At 45.8% G+C, this 22,536-nt stretch overlaps 1 long non-coding RNA gene and 1 pseudogene across 1 annotated transcript in view; one reads left to right on the plus strand and one right to left on the minus strand.

Moving 5' to 3' along the window:
• LOC116544858 overlaps window positions 1–13,976 on the minus strand; it is a 19,099-nt gene extending 5,123 nt beyond the window's left edge. The window contains exons 1-2 of the long non-coding RNA XR_004266069.1: window positions 13,944–13,976; window positions 6,700–6,703 (exon numbers count right to left, since the gene is read on the minus strand). This is a non-coding gene — a long non-coding RNA (uncharacterized LOC116544858). The remainder of the gene's footprint in view (window positions 1–6,699; window positions 6,704–13,943) is intronic.
• Window positions 590–2,161, plus strand: LOC116544857 (annotated as a pseudogene).
• Window positions 13,977–22,536: the final 8,560 nt, after the last annotated feature.

A 22,536-nucleotide genomic window follows, 5' to 3' on the forward strand; every position in this document is an offset into this window, starting at 1 on the left:
AAAAAAAAAAAAAAAAAAATGAATACATCAATCAATAATAAAAGTACAAAAATTAGCCAGGCAAGGTGGCTCATCTCTGTTATCTCAGCTACTTGGGAAGCTAAGGCAGGAGAATGGCTTGAACCCAGGAGGCAGAGGATCCAGTGACTGGAGTTCCTACAACTGCATGTCAGCCTGGGTCACAGATGGAGACTCTGTCTCAAAAAAGAGGACCATGTGAGCCTAAGAGATCTAGGTTGGAAGTGCCAGCAGACTCCAGCCTAGGCAGTAGAGACCCTGTCTTAGAAAAAACAAAACAGGCCAGGCGCGGTGGCTCATGTCTATAATCCCAGCACTTTGGGACGCCAAGGCGGGTGGATCACCTGAGGTCAGGAGTTTGAGACCAGCCTGACCAACATGGTGAAACCCCATCTCTACTAAAATACAAAAATTGGCCAGGAATGGTGGCGTGTGCCTGTAGTCCCGGCTACTTGGGAGGCTAAGACAGGAAAAACACTTGAACTGGGCAGCAGAGGTTGCAGTGAGCTGAGATCAAGCCTCTGCACTCTAGCCTGGGCAATAGAGCAAGACTCCGTCTCAAAAAAAAAAAAAAAAAAAAAAAGAAGAAAGAAAGAAAAGGAAGAAAAGAAAGAAAGAAAGAAAGAAAGAAAGAAAGAAAGAAAGACAAAAGCCCAACACATCATCCAAGTCTGATTATAAGCATGCTCTGCAAATGTAGCACAACCATCAGCATCAAGTTCGACATTGCTCTTCTCAAACAGTAATCCTCTACAAGGATGCACTTTCTTTTCTTTCTGACAACAGGAAGTGCTTCCTTGTAGAGGGTCACGGCCTGAGACGTTCCTGCTCCAGCATGGTGGGTTTCTTGCTGGAATTTTCCTTGACCAGATTAAAATAGACAAATACAATAAAGATGCATTTATCTGCCCTGTTTGCATGTTTGCTGGAAACCAGAACATAAACCCCTAAAAAGACAATGTCCAGGTCCATACTTCAAAGGCTCAGCAGGTTAGCCTTGATAATCATGGGGCAATCCTCCTGACTTTTCTCTCTAGAAATAAAAAGAAATGCCTACTACATATACTTTATATTTAACCAAGAGAATTGGGCTGGATTTCTAGAGAACAGCAATGGACGTTGAGCCAAGTGTTCACTTAAGTTCCAGCACAGGGACACATAGTCCCGATCAGAACATCCAAAATGGAATTTAAGATGCTAAAGAATATATACTGTCGTACACACAAACATCCTCCAGGATAGACCACCTCAGGCTATACTATAAAAGCTCCTCAAGAAACCTCATCGTGCCCCAATTTCTACGCTCACCGGAAGACGGAGGTCCTCTTTCCTTGCCTAATGCAGCCATGGCTCGTGGTCCCAAGAAGCATCTGAAGCGGGTGACAGTTCCAAAGCATTGGATGCTGGAATAAATTGACCGGTGTGTTTGCTCCTTGTCCATCCACCGGTCCTCACAAGTTGAGAGAGTGTCTCCCCCTCATCATTTTCCTAAGGAACAGACTTAAGTATGCGCTGACAGGAGATGAAGTAAAGAAGATTTGCATGCAACGATTCATTAAGATCGATGGCAAGATCCAAACTGATATAACCTACCCTGCTGGTTTCATGGATGTCATCAGCATTGATAAGACGGGAGGGAATTTCCGTCTGATCTATGACACCAAGGGTCGCTTTGCTGTAACATCGTATTACACCCGAGGAGGCCAAGTACAAATCGTGCCAAGTACGAAAAATCTTTGCGGGCACAAAAGGAATCCCTCATGTGGTGGCTCATGATGCTCGCACCATCCGCTGCCCTGATCCCCTCATCAAGGTGAATGATCCCTGATCCCATTCAGATTGATTTGGAGACTGGCAAGATTACTGATTTCATCAAGTTTGACACTGGTAACTTGTGTATGGTGACTGGGGGTGCTAACATGAGAGAATTAGTGTGATCACCCACAGAGAGGCGCACCCTGGATCTTTTGATGTGGTTCACATGAAAGATGCCAATGGCAACAGCTTTGCCACTCGATTTCCAATATTTTTGTTATTGGCAAGGGCAAGAAACCATGGATTTCTCTTCCCCGAGGAAAGGGTATCTGCCTCACCATTGCTGGAGAGAGACAAAAGACTGACAGCCAAAGAGAGCAGTGGGTGAAATGGTCCCTGGGCGATATGTTAGATCTTTATGTGTAATTAAAAATCATGTGGCATGATTAATAGAAAAAAAGAAAGAAAGAAACTTCATCGCTATTAAAAATACAAAATTGCCAGGCATGGTGACGCACGCCTGTAATCCCAGTTACTGGGGAGGCTGAGGCAGGAGAATCACTTGAACCCGGGAGTGGAGTTCCTGCCACTGTACTCCAACCAGGGTTACAGAGCAAGATTCTGTCCCAAAAAGAGAAAAGCACTTGAGCCCAAGAGATCGAAGTTAGAAGAGCCACCCTACTCCCATGGGCAACAGAGACCCTGTCTTAGAAAAACACAAAACAAAAACAAAATTTCAAAGCCATCCAAGTCTGATTATAGGCATGCTCTGCAAAGACAGTCACCAAGACCAGCATCACCTCCAACGCTGCTTTTCTCAAACAGTAATCCTCTGAACAGAAACACTTTCTATTTCTCTCAGACAACAGAACGTGCTTCTGTCCAGAGAGTCACAGGCTGAGATCTCCTCGCTCAGAACAGCGAATTTTTTATTGGAATTTTCCTTCACCGGGTTAAAATGGACACAAAACTAAAGACAGGTTTATTTGCCCTGTCTGCATGTTTTCTGGAATACAGAACATAACCCCCTAAAAGGACCATCTCCAGTTCCTTGCTTCAAAGGCTCAGCAGGTTAGCCTTGTTCATCAAGGGGCATGTGGATTTGTCCCATGCTACGTTTATCACTGTGCCTGAGACTCGTCTTGCCTACGTAAGTTTCTTGTATCAGTCACATCAAACATTTGACATCTTACCAAGCAATTGGCATACAGATGTGAGGTTTAGCCCGTTGGAATGGTACATTGGAATGGTTACCCAAAGAAAACAGGATAACCAGGGTAGCTACAGTCAAAAGAACTTCCCAGGACTGGCATTAATGGTGGAGGGTTGAATCAACTAACCTTCCTGGAGAAATAGTAGGTCTATTCTGAGAAATGACAGTGAGTGGTTGGAGAAAAACAAATTTCAGGGTCACAGACAAGCAGATTAAACTAAAAAGACATGAGTGAACCGAAACAAAAAGAAATGCTATATTTGTTTTTTTTTTTTTTTTTGAGACAGGGTCTCACTATGTTGCCCAGGTTGGAGTGCCGTGGCTATTCACAGGCACGATCTTACTACTGATCAGCACGGAGTTTTTACCTGCTCCGTTTCCCACCTGGGCGGGGTCACCCCTCCTTAGGCAACCTGGTGGTCCCCCACTCCCGGGAGGCCACCGTATTGATGCCGAACTTAGTGCAGACACCGGATCGGCATAGTGCACTGCAGCCCAGAACTCCTGGGCTCAAGCGATCCTCCCACCTCAGCCTCCCGAGTAGCTGGGACTACAGGCACGTGCTACCATGCCCAGCAAGAAATGGTATTAATATTGACATCCGCCGGGCGCGGTGGCTCAAGCCTGTAATCCCAGCACTTTGGGAGGCCGAGGCGGGTGGATCACGAGGTCAAGAGATCGAGACCATCCTGGTCAACATGGTGAAACCCCGTCTCTACTAAAAATACAAAAAATTAGCTGGGCATGGTGGTGCGTGCCTGTAATCCCAGCTACTCAGGAGGCTGAGGCAGGAGAATTGCCTGAACCCAGGAGGCGGAGGTTGCGGTGAGCCGAGATCGCACCATTGCACTCCAGCCTGGGTAACATGAGTGAAACTCCGTCTCAAAAAAATAAAAAAAAAAATATTGACATCCATTGGGGATTGCAGAATAGACTTGATGGACTTGGAGCTTTACTCACTATCTTAGTGAAGGAAACATGGTTTGGATTGATTCCAGGCCAGGGTTTGAAATGACCCACCAAATGAAGTCTGTGTAACCAGGTGCCATGTAATCTATGTTTTTGAAGAGATAGGATCTTGCTATGTTGGCCCAGACTCGAGTGCAGAAATTATTCAAAGGTATGATCACTGCATGGTATGGCCTTAAAAATCAAAGGATCCTCCCACCCAGCTCTGCTACTGCAGCACTTTGGGAGGGCCCAGAAGGCAGATCACTTGAGGTCAGGAGTTGAAACCAGCCCAGCAAACATGGTGAAACACTGTCTCTGCTAAAAATGCAAAAATTAGCAGGACATGGTGGTGGGCGCCTGTAATCCTGGCTACTTGGGAGGCTGAGATGGGAGAATCACTGGAATCTGGGGGGTGGGGGTTAAAGTGAATGGAGATTGTCCGACTGCACTCCAGCCTGGGTGACAGAGCCAAACTCCATCTCAAAACAAAATTAAATGAATAAATAGAGGACCACTCGAGTCCAAGAGTCTCAGTTGGAATTACCACCATACTGCACCCTGGGCAACAGAGACCCTGGGTTTAAAAAAAAAAGAAAAAAAGAGAAAAAAACAGAACCCCGAATGTATTATCAAGATCAGCATCAACTTCAACGTTGCTTTTCCCAAACCGTAACACTCTAAAGGAAAGCACTTTCTTTTCTTTTAGACAACAGAAAGTGCATCCCTCTGGAATGTCACAGCTTGAGATCTTCTTGCTTCATACATCATGTATGTTTTAGACCTTATCTCAAAAGCAACAAAGTTCCATATACCATATGCTCACATAAAGAGTAATTCTGGCCAGGCATGGTGGCGCAGGCCTGTAATCCCAGCATTTTGGGAGGCCAAGGCGGGCGGATCACGAAGTCAGGAAGTCTCAGCCTGACCAACATAGTGAAACCCCATCTCTACAGAAAATAAAAAAAGAAAAAATTAGTTGGGCATGGTGGAGGGCACCTGTCATCCCAGCTGAGACAGGAGAATCACTTGAGCCCAGGAAGTGGAGGTTGCAGTGAGCCAAGATCACATCATTGCACTCCAGCCTGGTCGACAGAGTGAGACTCCATTAAAAAAAATTTTTTTTTAAAATAATAATTTCTACACATATGTCCTTGCTTTGGCAGCACACATAAAAAATAAATGGAATGACAGAGATTACAATGGTCCTGGCATAAGGGTGACACCTAAATTCATGATGGGTCCCATATTTAAAATCAGGAAAAAAGGCCGGGTACAGTGGCTCATGCCTAACATCCCAGCACTTTGGGAGGCCAAGGAGGCAGATCACTTGAAGCCAAGAGTTGAGACCAGCCCCACAAACATGGTGAAACGCTGCCTATGCTAAAAATACAAAAACTGTCAGGGTGTGGTAGAGGGCATTTGTAATCCCAGCTACTGGGTGTCTGAGATGGGAGAATCCCTGGAACCTGGGAGGCGGAGGTTGCAGTGAGTGGAGACTGTCCCACTGTACTCCAACCTGGGTGACAGAGCCAGACTCCATCTCAGAAATGAATAAATAAATAAATGAGGACCACTCGAGTCCAAGACAGCTAGGTTGGAAGTGCCAGCCACTCCAACCTGGGAAACAGAGACCCTGTCTTGAAAAAAGAAAAACGAAAACAGAGCCCCAACATCATCCATGTCTGATTATAAGCATGCTCTGCAAATGTACTGCCGAGATCAGCATCAACTTCAACGTTGCTCTTGTCAAACGGTGACACTCTAGAGGGATGAGCTTTGTTTGTTTGCAAACAACAGAAAGCACGCCCCTCCAGGGGGTCACGGCCTGGGATCTTCTTCCTCCAGCACGCTGGGTTTTCTACTGTAATCTTCTTTGACCAGGTTTAAATGGACACAAAAATGAAGATGCATTTATTTGCCCTATTTGCATGTTTTCTGGAATCCAGAACATAAACCCCTAAAAGGACCGTCTCCAGTTCCTTGCTTCAAAGGCTCAGCAGGTTAGCCTTGTTCATCACAGGGCAATCCTGAGGTCTGTGTGTGGGGGGGGAACTAGAGGAGAGACAGTGGAGGGTGGGAAGTTGGGGAGGGATACCATGGGGAGAAATGCCAGATATAGGTGATAGGAAGGAAGGCAGCAAACCACATTGCCATGTATGTACCTATGCAACGATGCTGCACGTTCTTCACATGTACCCCAAAACCTAAAACGCAAAATATGAAGAAGCAGCAGAAGCAGAAGAAGAAGAAGAAGAAGAAGAAGAAGAAGAAGAAGAAGAAGAAGAAGAAGAAGAAGAAGAGGCAGCAGCAGCGGCAGCAGCAGCAGCAGCAGCAGCAGCAGCAATCCTCCTGAATTTGGTTCCCAACGAGAAAAAGCAATGCCCAGTAGACATACCTTATGTTTAACCAAGAGAATTGGGCTGGATTTATAGAAAACAACAAATGAATTTTGTCTGAGCCAAGTGTCCACTTCAGTTCTAGCACAGAGACACACAGTCCTGATGGGAGCATCCAAAATGGAATCTAAGATGTTGAAGAATATATATTGCCACACACACTAACATCCTCCAGGATACACCTCAGGCTAGGCCTTAAAAGTTCCTCAATAAGGCTGGGCGTGGTGGCTCACACCTGTAATCCCAGCACTTCGGGAGGCAGAGGCGGGTGGATCACAAGGTCAGGAGTTCGAGACCAGCCTGGCCAAAATGTTGAAACCCCGTCTATACTAAAAAAATACAAAAATTAGCTGGGTATGGTGGCACGCGCCTGTAATCCCAGCTACTCAGGAGGCTGAGGCAAGAGAATCACTTGAACCTGGGAGGCAGAGGTCACAGTGAGCCAAGATCGCGCCATTGCACTCCAGCCTGGGTGACAGAGTGAGACTCTGTCTCAAAAAAAAAAAAAAACAGAAAAAAACAGCGTTCCTCAATAAAATGAGAAAAAATACCCAAGTACAGGTAATATCAAACCCTACCTGTCCCCAGCCAGCGATACCTGGCTCTCCTCTCCACTCAGCTCATCCTGCCTGCACTGCTGTAGGGCCCTGGTTTTCCCAGTCCAGATGCCTTCACTCCTTCCAGTGCCCCAGGGGGGTCAAGTTGCAGTTCTCAGGAACATGGGGTTTGCCACCCTTGTGAGCCTCACAGACATCGGGCTCTGCCCACCCCTCTCCATTCCCAAAGGATGTTCTGCCCAGTTCTCCCAGCCCCCTGCTTCCCTCCAGGGACCAGGCTTCAGTGGTAAAATTCACATTGCAGACAACCAGGACCACCCATTAACCTCAACAGGCCACCCATTCAAGATTGGTCTATGTGCCATACCCACAAGTGGCAGAGCTACAAAGATGCGGAGAGGCTGCAGGGTCTGGGTGGAAGAGTGGGGTGGAACTGATTGCGCATGGGAATAAGCCTCTGTGGGGTGATAAACTTCTCCTAAACCAGAGTGGTGAGATATGAATATGCTAAATATTCACATTTCAGAGTAAACTGCTAAAGATTACTTGCTTAATTCAGAAAGGTCAGAGACATGGCCAGGTGTGAAAGCTCACACCTGCAATGCTGGCACTGTGGAAGGCCAAAGTGGGTAGATCCTGGTCAACATGGTCAAACTGTGACTCTAGAAAAATACAACATAAGACATATGTGGTGGCATGAACCTATAATCACAGCTACTCAGGAGGCTGAGGTTGCAGTGAGCCAAGACAGTGACACTGCATTCACTGTAGGCTGAGTGACAAGAGTGAGCCTCCTTGTCAAAAATAAAAATGAAAGATGACCATTTGAGCCCAAGAGATCTAGGTTGGAAGTGCCACCACACTATAGCCTGGGTAAGAGACCCAGCCTTAGAAAAAAGCAAAATGAAAAGAGAACCCCAACATCATCCAACTCTGATTATAGGAATGCTCTGCAAATGTGCTACCAAGATTAGCCACAACTTCAACGTTGATTTTCTCAGACGGCAACTCTCTAAAGGAAAACACATTCATTTCTTTCTAACAGAAAGTGCTTTCCTTTAGAGCGTCACAGCATGAGATCTTGCTCCAGCACTCTGGGTTTTCCGTTGAAATTTTCCTTTACCAGGTGAAAATGGACACAAAAATAGAGACTCATTCGTTGGCCCTGTTTGCAAGTTTTCTGGAATCCAGAACATAAATCCTTAAAAAGACCATCTCCAGTTCCTTGCATCAAGGGCTCAGCAGGTTAGTCTTGTTCATCAAGGGTAAATCCTCCTCAGTTTCATCCCCAAAGAGAAGAAGCCACGCCTACTAGACATACCTTATATTTACCCAAGAGAATTGGGCTGGATTTCTAGAGAACAGCAATGGATATTGACCCAAGTGTTCTATTGAGTTCCAGTACAAGGACACACAGTCCAAAATGGACTGCTGTGACATCTTAGCATCCAAAATGGAATCCAAGATATTGTCTCTGTGACATGCCCACAAGAGGTAGATCCAGAGCTGGAGAGACTCAGAGTGGTTGTCAGGGTCTGGGTGGAAGAGTGGGGTGGGTACCAACTGCACATGGGTATAAGTTTCTTTCTGGTGATGAAAATCCCCCAAACTAGAGTGGTGGCAGTTACAAATATCCTAAACATTCACATTTCAGAGTAAATTGCAAAAGATTACTTGCTTAATTCAGAAAGATCAGAGACACCACCAGGTGTGAAAGCTCATACCTGCAATGCTGGCACTGTGGAAGGCCAAAGTGGGTAGATCCTGGTCAACATGGTCAAACTCTGACTCTAGAAATATACAACATTAGATATGCATGGTGGCATGAACCTATAATCACAGCTACTCAGGAGGCTGAGGTTGCAGTGAGCCAAGACAGTGACACTGCATTCACTGCAGGCTGAGTGACAAGAGTGAGCCTCCTTGTCAAAAATAAAAATGAAAGATGACCACTTGAGCCCAAGAGATCTAGGTTGGAAATGCCACCACACTATAGCCTGGGTAAGAGGCCCAGCCTTAGAAAAAAGCAAAATGAAAAGAGAACCCCAACATCATCCAACTCTAATTATAGGAATGCTCTGCAAATGTGCTACCAAGATTAGCCACAACTTCAATGTTGATTTTCTCAGACGGCAACTCTCTAAAGGAAAACACATTCATTTCTTTCTAACAGAAAGTGCTTTCCTTTAGAGCGTCACAGCGTGAGATCTTGCTCCAGCACTCTGGGTTTTCCATTGAAATTTTCCTTTACCAGGTGAAAATGGACACAAAAATAGAGACTCATTCGTTGGCCCTGTTTGCATGTTTACTGGAACCCAGAACATAAATCCTTAAAAAGACTATCTCCAGTTCCTTGCATCAAGGGCTCAGCAGGTTAGTCTTGTTCGTCAAGGGTAATCCTCCTCAGTTTCATCCCCAAAGAGAAGCCATGCCTACTAGACATACCTTATATTTACCCAAGAGAATTGGGCTGGATTTCTAGAGAACAGCAATGGATGTTGACCCAAGTGTTCTACTGAGTTCCAGTACAAGGACACACAGTCCAAATGGACCACTGTGACATCTTACCATCCAAAATGGAATCTAAGATGTTGAAGAATATATATTGTTGCACACATTAACATCCTCAGGGATAGACCTCAGGATAGGCCTTAAAAGCTCCTCAATAAAATGAACAGAAATACACACATATGAGTGAGGTGTGGTAGCTCACACCTCTAACCAGGAAAAACCAATGACCACACCTAAACAGCGAATCATTTCTACTTCAAGTACCCCTCAAATGTATTGTCGATCTGAAACACAAATTTAACTGAGTTTCCCTGCCCTGGGAAGGCCCCTTTGGCAATTCAGTTAAGGGTCTCCTTCCAAAGGTGGGTAGGAACATGGAGATGGCAGCAAAGGGAAGGGACTGTTAGGAGTTTCTATAATTTTGCAGATGCCCAGAGATCCCAAACTTCCCCAAAAAGATTCCAAGGAGGAAGGACCACTGGGCTCTAGAAACCAAATGAAGTGGCCCTGGGTGAGAGTCTTTGTGGTCAGATTCCATGACTGAAAGACAGCCAGAGACCAGAGTGAAAATCTCAGGAGCTCTCTCTCCAGAAGACACCTGCTCTGCCCAGATCAAACCCAAACTGTCCCCAGCCAGCGATGCCTGGTACTCCTCTCCCCTAGGCTCATCCTGCCTGCACTGCTACAGGGCCCTGGTGTTCCCAGTCCAGGTGGCCTTCACTCCTTCAAGTGCCTCAGGGGGGTCGCCTTGCAGTTCACAGGGAGGAATATGGGGTTTGCCACCCTTATGAGCTTCCCAGACCTCAGGCTCTGCCTGCCACACTCCCTTCCCAAAGGATGTTCTTCCCAGTTTTCCCAGCCTCCTGCTTCCCTCCAGGGACCACCCTTCAGTGATAAGATTCACACTGCAGACAGCCAGGACCACCCATTATCCTCAACAGGCCACCCATTCAAGACTGGCCTAGGTGACATGACCACAAGCGGCAGATCCACAGCTAGAGATGCGGAGAGGCTGCAGGGTCTGGGTGGAGGAGTGGGGAATGAACTGACTGCACATGGGAATAAGCCTGTGTGGGGTAATGAAAATCTCCAAACTAGAGTGGTGGTGGTTGCAAATATCCTAAACATTCACATTTCAGGGTAAATTGCAAAAGAATACTTTCTTAGTTCAGAAAGGTCAGAGACACGGCCAGGTGTGAAAGCTCACACCTGTAATATTGCACTTTGGGAGGCCTAAGTGGGTAAGATCCTGGTCAACATGGTCAAACCCTGACTCTAGAAAAACACAAAAATTAGATAGGTGTGGTGGCATGAACCTGTAATCCCAGCTACTCAGGAGGCTGAGGTTGCAGTGAGCCAAGACAGTGATACTGCATTCACTGCAGGCTGAGTAACAAGAGTGAGACTCCATGTCAAAAATAAAAATAAAAGATGACCACTTGAGCCCAAGACATCTAGGCTGGAAGCTCCACTCACTCGAGCCTGGGCAACAAATATTTTGTCTTTGAATAAAACAAAACAAAAGCAAAACCCCACCATATCCAAGTCTGACTATAAGTATGCTCTACAAATGTATTACCAAGATCAGAATCAACTTCAGTGTTGCTTTTCTGACAGTAACCCTCTTAACGGAGACACTTTCTTTTCTTTCAGAAAACAGAAAGTGCTCCCGTCAAGAGGGTCACAGCCAGAGATCATCTTGGTCCAGTACTGTGGACTTTTTGTCGAAATTTTCCTTGACCAGGTTAAAATGGACACAAAAATAAAGATGCATGTATTGACCCTGTTTGCCTGTTTTCTGGAATCCAGCACATAAACCCCTAAAAGGACCATCTCCACTTCCTTCAAGGGCTCAGCAGGTTAGCCTTGTTCATCAAGAGACAACCCTCCTAAGTTTCATCCCCAAAGGCAAAAAGCAATGCCTACTAGACATACCACATATTTAACCAAGAGAACTGGGCTGGATTTCTAGAGAACAGCCATGGATTTTTGAGCCAAGTGTTCTCCTGAGTTCCGGTACAGGGACACACAGTCACGATGAGAGCATCCCAAATGGGATCTAAGATGTTGAAGAATATATAGTGCCAACCACACTAACATCCTCCAGGATACATCTCAGGTTAGGCCTTAAAAGCTCCTCAATAAAATGACCAGAAACACACAAGTATGGGTGAGGTACGGTGGGTCACACCTCTAATTAGGAAAAACCAATGCCCACACCTAAACAAACAGCCAATCATTTCTACGTCAAGTAACCCTCAAATATACTATTGTTCTGAAATACAAATTTAACTGGGTTTCCCTACCCTGGGAAACCCCCTTTGGTAATTCAGTTAAAGGTCTCCTTTGGAAGGTAATAGGTAGGAACATGGAGATGGCAGCAAGGGGAAAAGGGACTGTTAGGGGTTTCTATGGATTATGCAGATGCCCTCACAGATCCCAAGCTTCCAAAAAAGATCCAGACTCCAGGCAGGAAGGACCACTGGGCTCTAGAAACCAAATGAAGTGGCCCTGAGTGGGAATCGTTGTCATTAGATTCCATGACTGAAAGCCAGAGAGCAGAGCGAAAATCCCAGGGCTCTCTCCCAGAAGACACTTGCTCCGTCCAGATCAAACCGAAACTGTCCGAGGTTAGCAATGCCCGGCTCTCCTTTCCCCTCGGCTCATCCTGCCTGCACCACTGCAGTGCCCTACTGTTCCCAGTCCAGATGCCTTCACTCCTTCCAGTGCCCCAGGAGGGTCACCTTGCAGTTCACAGGGAGGAACATGGGGTTTGCCACCCTTGTGAGCTTCCCAGACATCAGGCTCTGCCTACCCCACTCCCTTCCCAAAGGATGTTCTGCCCAGTTCTCCCAACCCCCTGCTTCCCTCCAGGGACCACCCTTCAGTGGTAAGATTGACACTGCAGACAACCAGGACCACCCATATTCTCAACAGGCCACCCATTTAAGACTGGTCTAGGTGACATGCCCACAAGAGGCAGATCCAGAGCTAGAGAGATGAGGAGAGGCTGCACGGTCTGGGTGGAAGAGTGGGGAGGGAACTGACTACACATGGGAGTAAGCCTCCATGGGGTGATGAAAATCTCCCAAACTAGAATGGTGGTGGTTGCAAATATGCTAAACATTACATTTCAGACTAAATTGCAATAGATTACTTCCTCAGTTCAGACAAGTTAGAGACGTGGCCAGGTGTGAAAGTTCACACCTCCAATAGTGGCACTTTGGGAGGCCAAACTGGGTAGATCCTGGTCAACGTGGTCAAACCCTGACTCTAGAAAAATACAACATAAGACATGCGTGGTGGCATGAACCTGTAATCACAGCTACTCAGGAGGCTGAGGTTGCAGTGAGCCAAGACAGTGACACTGCATTGCAGGCTGAGCGACAAAAGTGAGATTCCTTGTCAAAAATAAAAATGAGGCCGGGCGCGGTAGCTCACACCTGTAATCCAAGCACTTTGGAGGCCAAGGCAGGCAGATCACCTGAGGTCAGGAGTTCAAGACCTGCCTGACCAACATGGTGAAACCCCCATCTTTATTAAAAAAAATTTTTTTAATTAAAAAAAAAAAAAGAAAAATGAAAGGCGAGCACTTGAGCTCCAGAGATCTAGGTTGGACGCTCCACCCACTCCAGCCTGGGCAACAAAGACCTTGTCTTAGAATAAAACCAAACAAAAGCAAAACCCCACCATATCTAAGTCTGACTATAAGCATGCTCTACAAATGTATTATCAAGATCAGCATCAATTTCAACATTGCTTTTCTCAAACAGTAAACCTCTAAATGGAAACCTTTTCTTTCAGAAAGCAGAATGTGCTTCCCTCTAGAGGCTTAAAGACTGAGACCTTGCTTCAGCACCACTGATTTTTGGTTGGATGTTCCTTGACCAGGTCAAAATGGACACAAAAGTAAAGATGCATTCATTGGCCCTGTTTGCCTGTTTTCTGGAATCCACAACATAAATGCTGAAAAGGACCATCTCTGGTTCCTTGCTTCAAAGGCTCAGCAGGCTAGCCTTGTTCAGCAGGGGCAATTCTCCTGCGTTTTGTCTCCCAAGAGAAACAGCAATGCCTATTAGGCATACCTTATATTTAACTAAGAATTCAGCTGGATTTCTAGAGAACAGCAATGGATTTTGAGCCAAGTATTCACTTGAGTTCCAACACAGGAACACACGGTCCCAATAAAAGCAGCCAAAATGGAATCTAAGATGTTGAAAAATATATATTGTTGCACACACAAACATCCTCCAGGATAGACCACAGGCTATGCAATAAAAGCTCCTCAATAAAATTTGAACAGAAATACACAAGTACAGGAGGGGCACAGTGGCTCACACCACTAAATGCAACACTTTGGGAGGTCATGGTGGGCGGATCACTTGAGCTCAGGGGTTCAAGACCAACATGGGTACCATGGTAAAACATTTTTCCTGTGTATAAAAAATGCAAAAGTTAGGTGTGAGTGGTGGTGAACACCTCTAGACAATGACTTAGAAGGCTGAGGTGGCAGGTGGAGGTTACAGTGAGCCAAGATGGCACCACTGCACTCCAGCCTGGGTGACAGAGCCAGACACTGCCTCAAAACAAAACAAAACCACACAAACGAACAAACAAATAAAAAACAATACCCAAAGGGATATAAAATTATTCTCTGTGTGTAGAAGACTCCTTGTTGGTATATGACTATACTAAATGTATGCTAAGAATATATGATGAAATATACATCATATATTTTTGAGACCCTGCGTGAAAAAAAAGAACGTTCCATATTATAATAAGAAATGTTCCAATTATTTTTAATGTATGCTCACATGAAAAATAATTCTGATACGTAAGTGCTTGGTTTGGCAGCACACAATAAAGAAAGAATTGGAGGCTGGGCAGGGTAGCTCACGCCTGTAATCCCAGCACTTTGGGAGACCAAAGCGATTTGATCACCTGAGGTCTGGAGTTTGAGACTAACCTAGCTAACATGGTGAAACTCTGTCTCTGCTAAAAATACAATTAGCCAAGTGTGATGGCATACGCCTGTAATTCCAGCTACTCAGGAGGCCGAGGTTGCAGTGAGCAGAGAATGTGCCAGTGTCCTCCAGACTCAGCCACAGATCTGTCTCAAGAAAAAAAAGTGGCGGGGGGGACCACCCAGGAGATCAAGGTTGGAAGTGCCACTACACTCCAGCCTGGGCACCAGAGACCCTATGTCGGGAAAAATCTAAACAAACAAAACAAGCCAACATCATGCAAGTCTGATGATAAGCATGCTCTTCAAATGTACTACCAACATCAGCATCAATTTCAACATTGTTTTTCTCAAACAGTAACTCTCTAAAAGGAAGCACTTTGTTTTATTTCAAACAACAAAAAATGCTTCCGATTGGAGAATCACTGCATGAGATCTTCTTGCTCTAGCACTCCAGGTTTTTTGTGGAATATTCTTTACCAGGTTCAAATGGGCAAACAAAGCCGGGTGCAGTAGCTCATGCCTGCAATCCCAGCATTTTGGAAGGCCGAGGTGGCTGGATCACAAGGTCAGGCACTTGAGACCGCCTGGCCAACATAGTGAAGCCCCATCTCTACTAAAAATACAAAAAAAATAAAAACTGGCTGGGGATGGTGGTGGGCACCTGTAATCCCAGCTACTCAGGAGGCTGAGCAGGACAATCGCTTGAATCTGGGAGGCGGAGGCCAAAGTGAGCTGAGATAGCACCACCACACTCCAGCCTGGGCAACAGAGACCCTCTCTTAGAAAACACGAAGAAAAACAAAACAGAACCTCAATATCATCCAAGTTTGATTACAAGGACGCTCTGCAAATGTATTACCAAGATCAGCCAGAACTTCAATGTTGATTTTCTCAGACGGCAACACTCTAAAGGAAAACACAATCATTTCTTTCTAACAGAAAGTGCTTTCCTTTGGAGGGTCACAGCATGAGATCTTGCTACAGCACTCTCAGTTTTCTGTTGAAATTTTCCTTGACCAGGTGAAAATGGAAGCAAAAATAAAGACACATTCGTTAGCCCTGTTTGCATGTTTTCTGGAACCCAGAACATAAATCCTTAAAAGGACCATCTCTAGTTCCATGCTTCAAAGGCTAAGCAGGTTGGCCTTGTTCATCAAGGGGCAATCCTCCTAAGTTTTGCCTCAGAAGAGAAACAGCAATGCCTACTAGACATATCCTATATTTACTCAAGAGAATTGGGCAGGATTTCTATAGAACAGCAATGGATACTGAGGCATGTTCACTTGAGTTCCAGTACAGGGACACAGTCCCAATGGGAGCATCCAAAATGGAATCCAAGATGTTGAACAATATACACTGTCCCACACACAGACATCCTCCAGGATAGACCACAGGCTATGCCATAAATGCTCCTCAATAAAATTTCAGCAGAAATACACAAGTACAGGTGGGATGCCATGGCTCAGACTACTAAACACAGCAGTTTAGGAGACCAAGGCGGGAGGATCACCTGAGCTCAGGAGTTCGAGACCAGCATGGAAAACATGGCGAAAGCATGTGTGTACGAAATATACAAAAGTTAGCTGAATGTGGTGGTGTATACCTGTGGACAGGTACTCAAGAGACTGAAGTAGCAGGTGGAGGTGTCAGTGAGCCGAAATGGCACCACTGCACTCTAGCCTGGGCCTAGGGCCAGACCTTGTCTTAAAGCAAAACAAAGCAAAATAAAAACCACACAAACAAACAAAAACATACCCAAAGTATTAAGAGTTTTCTCTGTGTAGAAGAGGGTTTTGTGGGTATATTATTATGTTTTATATATATACATAATAAGGCTATGTGATGAAATATACACTATATTTTTGACACCCTGTCTGAAAATAAAAAGAATCTTCCATATACTGTAGGCTCACATGAAAAGGAATTTCTACACATAAGTACATGCTTTCCACATTAAAAAAAAAAAAAAAAAAAAATTGGAGGCCAGGCAGGGTGGCTCATGCCTTTAATCCCAGCACTTTGGGAGGCTAAGATGGGCGGATCACCTGAGGTCAGAAGCTCAAAACTAACCTGGCCAACATGGTGAAACTCCGTCTCTGCTAAAAATGTAAAAATCAGCCAAGCATGGTGGCTCATACCTGTAACCCCAGCTGCTCGGGAGGCATAAATTGCAGTGAGCAGAGAATGTGCCACTGCCCTCCAGACTAAGCCACAGAGCTGTCTCAAGAAAAAAAAAAGTGGCGGGAGGAGGGCGGAAATCACCTGAGCACAAGAGATCTAGGTTGGAAGTGCCACTATACTGCAGCCTGGGCAACAGACACCCTATGTTGGGGAAAAAAAATGAAACAGAAACAAAACAAAACCCCAACATCATGCAAGTCTGATTTTAAGCAGTTCTTCAAATGTATTACCAAGATCAGCATCAACTTTAATGTTTTTCTCAGAAAGTAACTCTCTAAAAGGAAGCACTTTGCTTTATTTCTGACAACAGAAAGTGCCACCCCTTGGAGAATCACTGCATGAGATCTTGCTCCAGCACTCTGGGTTCTTTGTTGGAATTTTCCTTGACCATGTTAAAATGGACATAAAACTGTGCATTTATTGTCCCTGTTTGCATGTTTCCTGGAATCCAGACCATAAAACCCTAAAAAGATCATCTCAGGGACATGCAATCCCAATAGGAGCATCCAAAATGAAATCTAAGATGATATTTAAGAATATACACTGTCAACCGGGCGCATTGGCTCGTGCCTGTAATCCCAGCACTTTGGGAAGCTGAGGAGGGTGGATCATAAGGTCAGGAGTTTGAGACCAGCCTGGTCAACATAGTGACACCCCATCTCTACTAAAAACACAAAAAGTAACCCGATATGGTGGCAGGCACCTGTAATCCCTGCTACTCAGGAGGCTGGGGCAGGAAAATTCCATGAAGTCAGGAGGCAGAGGTTACAGTGAGCCAAGATCATGCCATTGCATCCCAGCCTGGGTGACAAGAGCGAAGCTCTGTCTCAAAAAGACTGGACAGACTTGGAGGCTCATTTACTCTCTTAATGAAGGAAGCATGGTTTGAATTGATTACACTAAATTTATAGGAGGCCATTGTTTGACCAACACAAATGGAGTCTCTGGAATCAGGTGCCATGTAATGTATTTTTTAAGAGAGATGGGATCTTGAGTACAGTCACTATTGAAAGGTATGATCAATGCATGGTATAGCCTTGATCCAGGGACCCACCCATCCCAGCCTCTGCCGTAGCTGGGACTCTGTGTCTGCCCCACTATGCCTGGCCATGTCAACCATCTTTAAAATGGGCAAGGTGGTTTCCACCTGTAGGACTGCTTCAGCTCTGGAGTTGAGACCACCCTGGCCAGAGTAAGACCCCATCTCTACAAAAAATTGAAAGATACGCCAAATATGGTGGCACACCCCTGTATTATAATCCCAGCTACTTGTGTGGATGAGGCAAGAGGACCAGTTGAGCCCAGGAGATCTAGGTCGGAAATGCAACTCCATTCCAACCAGGGCAGAGACCACGGCTTGGAGAAACAAACGAAACCTCAACATCACCCAAGTCTGATTATAAGTATACTCTGCAGACAGACTGCAAACATCAGTACCAACATCAAGGTTGCTTTTCTCAAACAGTAACTCTCAAAAAGGAAGCACTTTCCTTCCTTTCAGACAACAGAAATTGCTTCCATCTTGAGGGTCACAGCATGAGATAGTCTTGCTCCAGCACTCTGGGTTTTTATCAATTTCCTTGAATCTGGCCGGGCGTGGTGGCTCACGCCTGTAATCCCAACACTTTCGGAGGCCAAGGTGGGTGGATCACCTGACGTCAGGAGTTCGAGACTGGCCTGGCCAATATGGTGAAACCTCACCTCTTTAAAAAAAAAAAAAAAAAATTCCTTGAATCTTAAACCTTGACCAGATTGAAATGAACACAAAAATAAAAATATAGTCAAATATTCATTTTCCCTGTTTGCATGTTTTCTGGAACCGCAAATTACAAACTCATTAAATGAACATCCTGGGTTCCTTGCTTGAAAGGCTCAAAAAGTTGCCCTCGTGAATCCAGGGGCAATCCTCCTGAGTTTTGTCCCCTAAAAGAAAAAGCAATGCCTACTAGACATACCTTATATTTAACCAAGAGAAATGGCTAGATTTCTAGAGAACAGCAATGGATTTTGAGCCAAGTGCTCACCTGAACTCCAGTACACAAATATACAATTCAGATGGGGACATCCAAAATGGAATCTGAGATGTTTAAGAGTATACATTGTCAGGCTGGGCAGGGTGGCTCACAGCTGTAATCCCAGCACTTTGGGAGGCCAAGGCGGGATGATCACCTGAGGTCAGGAGTTTGAGACCACCTTGGTCAATATGGTGAAATTCCCTCTCTACCAAAAATACAAAAATCAGCCAGGGATGGTGGAGGGTAATCTCAGCCACTCGAGAGGCTGAGGAAGGAGAATCTTTTGAACTCAGGAGGTAGAGGTTTCAGTGAGCCAAGATTGTTCCATTGCACTCCAGCCTGGGCAACAAGAGTGACACTCCCATCTCAAAAAAAAAAAAAAAAAAAAAAGAATATGCATTGTCATACACACAAATATTCTCCAGGATAGACGACAGGCTACGCTATAAAACCTCAACAGAATTTGAAGAGAAAGATACAAGTATGAGTGGGGTGTGGTGGCTGTCACCTGTACTTCTAGCCCTTTGGGAGGCTGAGGCAGGAGTATGCGTGAGCCCTGGAGGTTGAGAGGCTGCTGTGAGCTGTAAGCATGCCGCTGCACACCAGTCTATGCAAGAGAGAGACCTCGTTTCTATATTAAATAATTTATACCAAAAAAAAAAAAAAAAGGAATTTACACTCCTAAAGATCTTTCAAGTAGAGAAATTCTCAGGCAATTTACTCACTGTAGCTTCATAACATTACCAGGATGCTTAGTTTTTTTCTTTATACCTATTTCCTTTAAAACCAATTTTCTAAGTACATTTCTTGGATCAACAGCATCAAGTAAACACAGGAATCTCATTTCATGCTTGCTTAAAAACCTATTAACATTGACATCAACCTCCTCAGATGCTTGCTCTCAAACTGTGAGGTTCAAGCCCTGCAGGTGCTTTTCATCCCAATTACAGAAAAACACCCCCAGCTTGAAATCACAGACTGAGCATCACTCCCCAAGGAGGGTTGGGGGGTTGAACATTCTCAGGTGGTGTCACCGCACATCTGAAATCAGAGTACACACAAAAGGCAGCTCAGAGCAGTCCACTTTCAATAATGAGCAGAATTCGGCGGAAGAAGGGAGACATTTGAAATGAGACTATAAACCAACTCAATGGACATCTGTTGAACCCTCCCCAACATTCAAGTGCACATGTAGCATAGGACAGGACAGACACTGGCCGGGCACAGTGGCTCACACCTATAATCCCAGCACTTTGGGAGGCCAAAGCGGGTAGATCATGAGGTCAGGAGTTCGAGACCAACCTGGCCAACATAGCAAAACCCTGTCTCTACTAACAAATGCAAAAATTAGTGGGGCATGGTGGCGTGTGACTGTAGTCCCAGCTACTAAGGAGGCTGAGGCAGGAGAATCGCTTGAAGCCGAGAGGTGGAGGTTCCAATGAGCCGAGATTGCGCCATTATACTCCAGCCTGGTGACAGAGAGAGCCTCCATCTCAAAAAAATTAAAAAATAACAGGACAGACATTTTGAGAGGACACAGAATACTTGAGACATAAAAAGGAAACAGATTTAAGTACGTTATGTTCAATGACCACCATGAAATGAAATTAGAAATCACTGTTGAGGCTGGGCACAGTGGATCACACCTGTAATCCCAGCAGTTTAGGAGGCAGGCAGATCACTTGAGGTCAGGAGTTCAAGACCAGTCTGTCCAACACGGTGAAACCCCGTCTCTATTGCAAATACAAAATTAGCTGGGCATGGTGGCAGGTGCCTGTCATCCCAGCTTGAGAGGCTGAGGCAGGAGAATCGCTTGAACCTGGGAGGCAGAGGCTGCAGTTAGCCGAGATCGTGCCATTTCACTCCAGCCTGGAAGACAAGAGCGAGACTTTATCTCAAAAAAAAAAAAAAAAAAAAAAAGAAAGAAAAAGAAAATGGAATGAATTCATTGTGGGAAAGCTGACTGCAAGGGGGAGAGAAAGAAAAACTGGAAAAGCAGAGGCCAACCCACAATCCACTGTCTGCATCCACCTCATACCAGGCGAAGGGGAACTGGGGATGACTCACCATCCATTCATACTCCTGGATTTTGGTTGAGTATTCACAATTGAGAGCCACAAAACTGGGGTGCATTTTCCTTTTAGACCACAGAAAATGCCCCTCAGTTTTGAGGACCTCAGCGTGAATGGCACATCCAGCTTCAAATCTAAGGGGCCAGGTGTGGTGGGGACGTGCGCCTGTAATCGCAGCTGCCCAGGAGGCTGAGGTAGGAGAACTGCTTGAACCCGGCAGGCAGCTGCCTCAGCCTCCTGAGTACCTGGGATTACAGTCATGCACCCCCATGCCTCGCTAATTTTTTGTGCTGTTAGTAGAGACGGGGTTTCACCATGTTGGTCAGGCTAGTTTCGAGCCTCTGACCTCAGGTGATCCACCCGCCTCAGCCTCCCAAAGTGCTGGGATTACAGAAACTTGCTTCTTTCACTGTGTTCTGTGACTTGCCTTGAAATTCTTTCCAGGAAGAGATCCAAGAACCTGGTTTTGGGGTCTGGATTGGGTGCCTCTTTTATAGCAACAGTATGACCCTGTTGACCCTCCATATGGAACCCAGCCTCACAACCCAGAGAACCTGGTCATTTCTTTGATGCTGGAGTGGAGTCCAGTTTGTAGTACAGAACGAGCATCATGGTTTACGGTTTTCACCTGCAGTGGCTCCTGCAGCACGCCCCCCCATGTACCACCCCCCCCACCCCACCACCCACCATGGTGCTCACCTCAGTCATTGGCTCTCAGCCTTGACGGCACTTTCGTTTCTGACACCAGAAAGTGCCCTCAGGGCTGAGTGCCACAGACTGAGAAGTCCTCTCCCTGCATCGTCCAGTACCTGGAAACTGCAGGCACATCCTCTATGCAGAAGGTAATTTTAAAACTGAACTGGGTGCAGTGGCTCACGCCTGTAATCCCAGCACTTTGGGAGGCAGACGCTGGCACATCACTTGAGGTCAGGAGTTCGAGACCAGCCTGACCAACATGGAAATCCCATCCCTACTGAAAAAAAAAAAAAAAAAAAAAATTAGCCGGGCATGGTGGCACAAAGCTGTAATCCCAGCTACTCAGGAGGCTGAGGCAGGAGAGTTGCTTGAACTCAGAAGGCAGAGGTTGCAGCGAGCGGAGATCGAGCCATTGCACTCTAGCCCGGGCAACAAGAGCAAAACTCCATCTCAAAAAAAACTGACTTCTAAATATTGCTCCATAGTGAAAGGTAGGTTGAGTATTCCTTCCAATTCTCAAAAACAATGCAAATCCTTATAATGCAAACCCTGGGCCAGGGAGGTGGCTCATGTCTGTAATCTCAGCACTTTGGGAGTCCCCAGCCTGAGTAACGCTTTCCTGAATAACATCTTTTTTAAACTACGTGGACAGGCCAGATGTGGTGGCTTGCCTGTAATCCTAGCAGTTTGGGAGGCCAAGTCAGGAGGACTGCTTGAACACGGGAATTCAAAACCAGCCTTGGAAACATACTGAGACCTCTTCTCTACAAAAAATTTAAAAATTAGCTGGGTGGCCACCTATATAGTCCCAGCTACTCAGGAGGCAGAGGCGGATCACTTGTGTCTGGAAGGCATAGTTTGCAGAGAGCCAAGATCTGGCCACTGCACTCCACCCTGGGCAACTGAGTGAGACCCTGCCTCTTTAAGAAATAAAGAGAAGCCAGGTGCGGTGGCTCACGCCTGTAATCCCAGCACTTTGGGAGGCCGAGGCGGGTGGATCACAAGGTCAAGAGATCGAGACCATCCTGGTCAACATGGTGAAACCCCGTCTCTACTAAAACTACAAAAAATTAGCTGGGCATGGTGGCGCGTGCCTGTAATCCCAGCTACTCAGGAGGCTGAGGCAGGAGAATTGCCTGAACCCAGGAGGCGGAGGTTGTGGTGAGCCGAGATCGCGCCATTGCACTCCAGCCTGGGTAACAAGA

This window comes from Sapajus apella, unplaced genomic scaffold, assembly GCF_009761245.1.
Source record: "Sapajus apella isolate SASKATOON/1434 unplaced genomic scaffold, GSC_monkey_1.0 scaffold233, whole genome shotgun sequence".
NCBI lineage: Eukaryota > Metazoa > Chordata > Mammalia > Primates > Cebidae > Sapajus > Sapajus apella.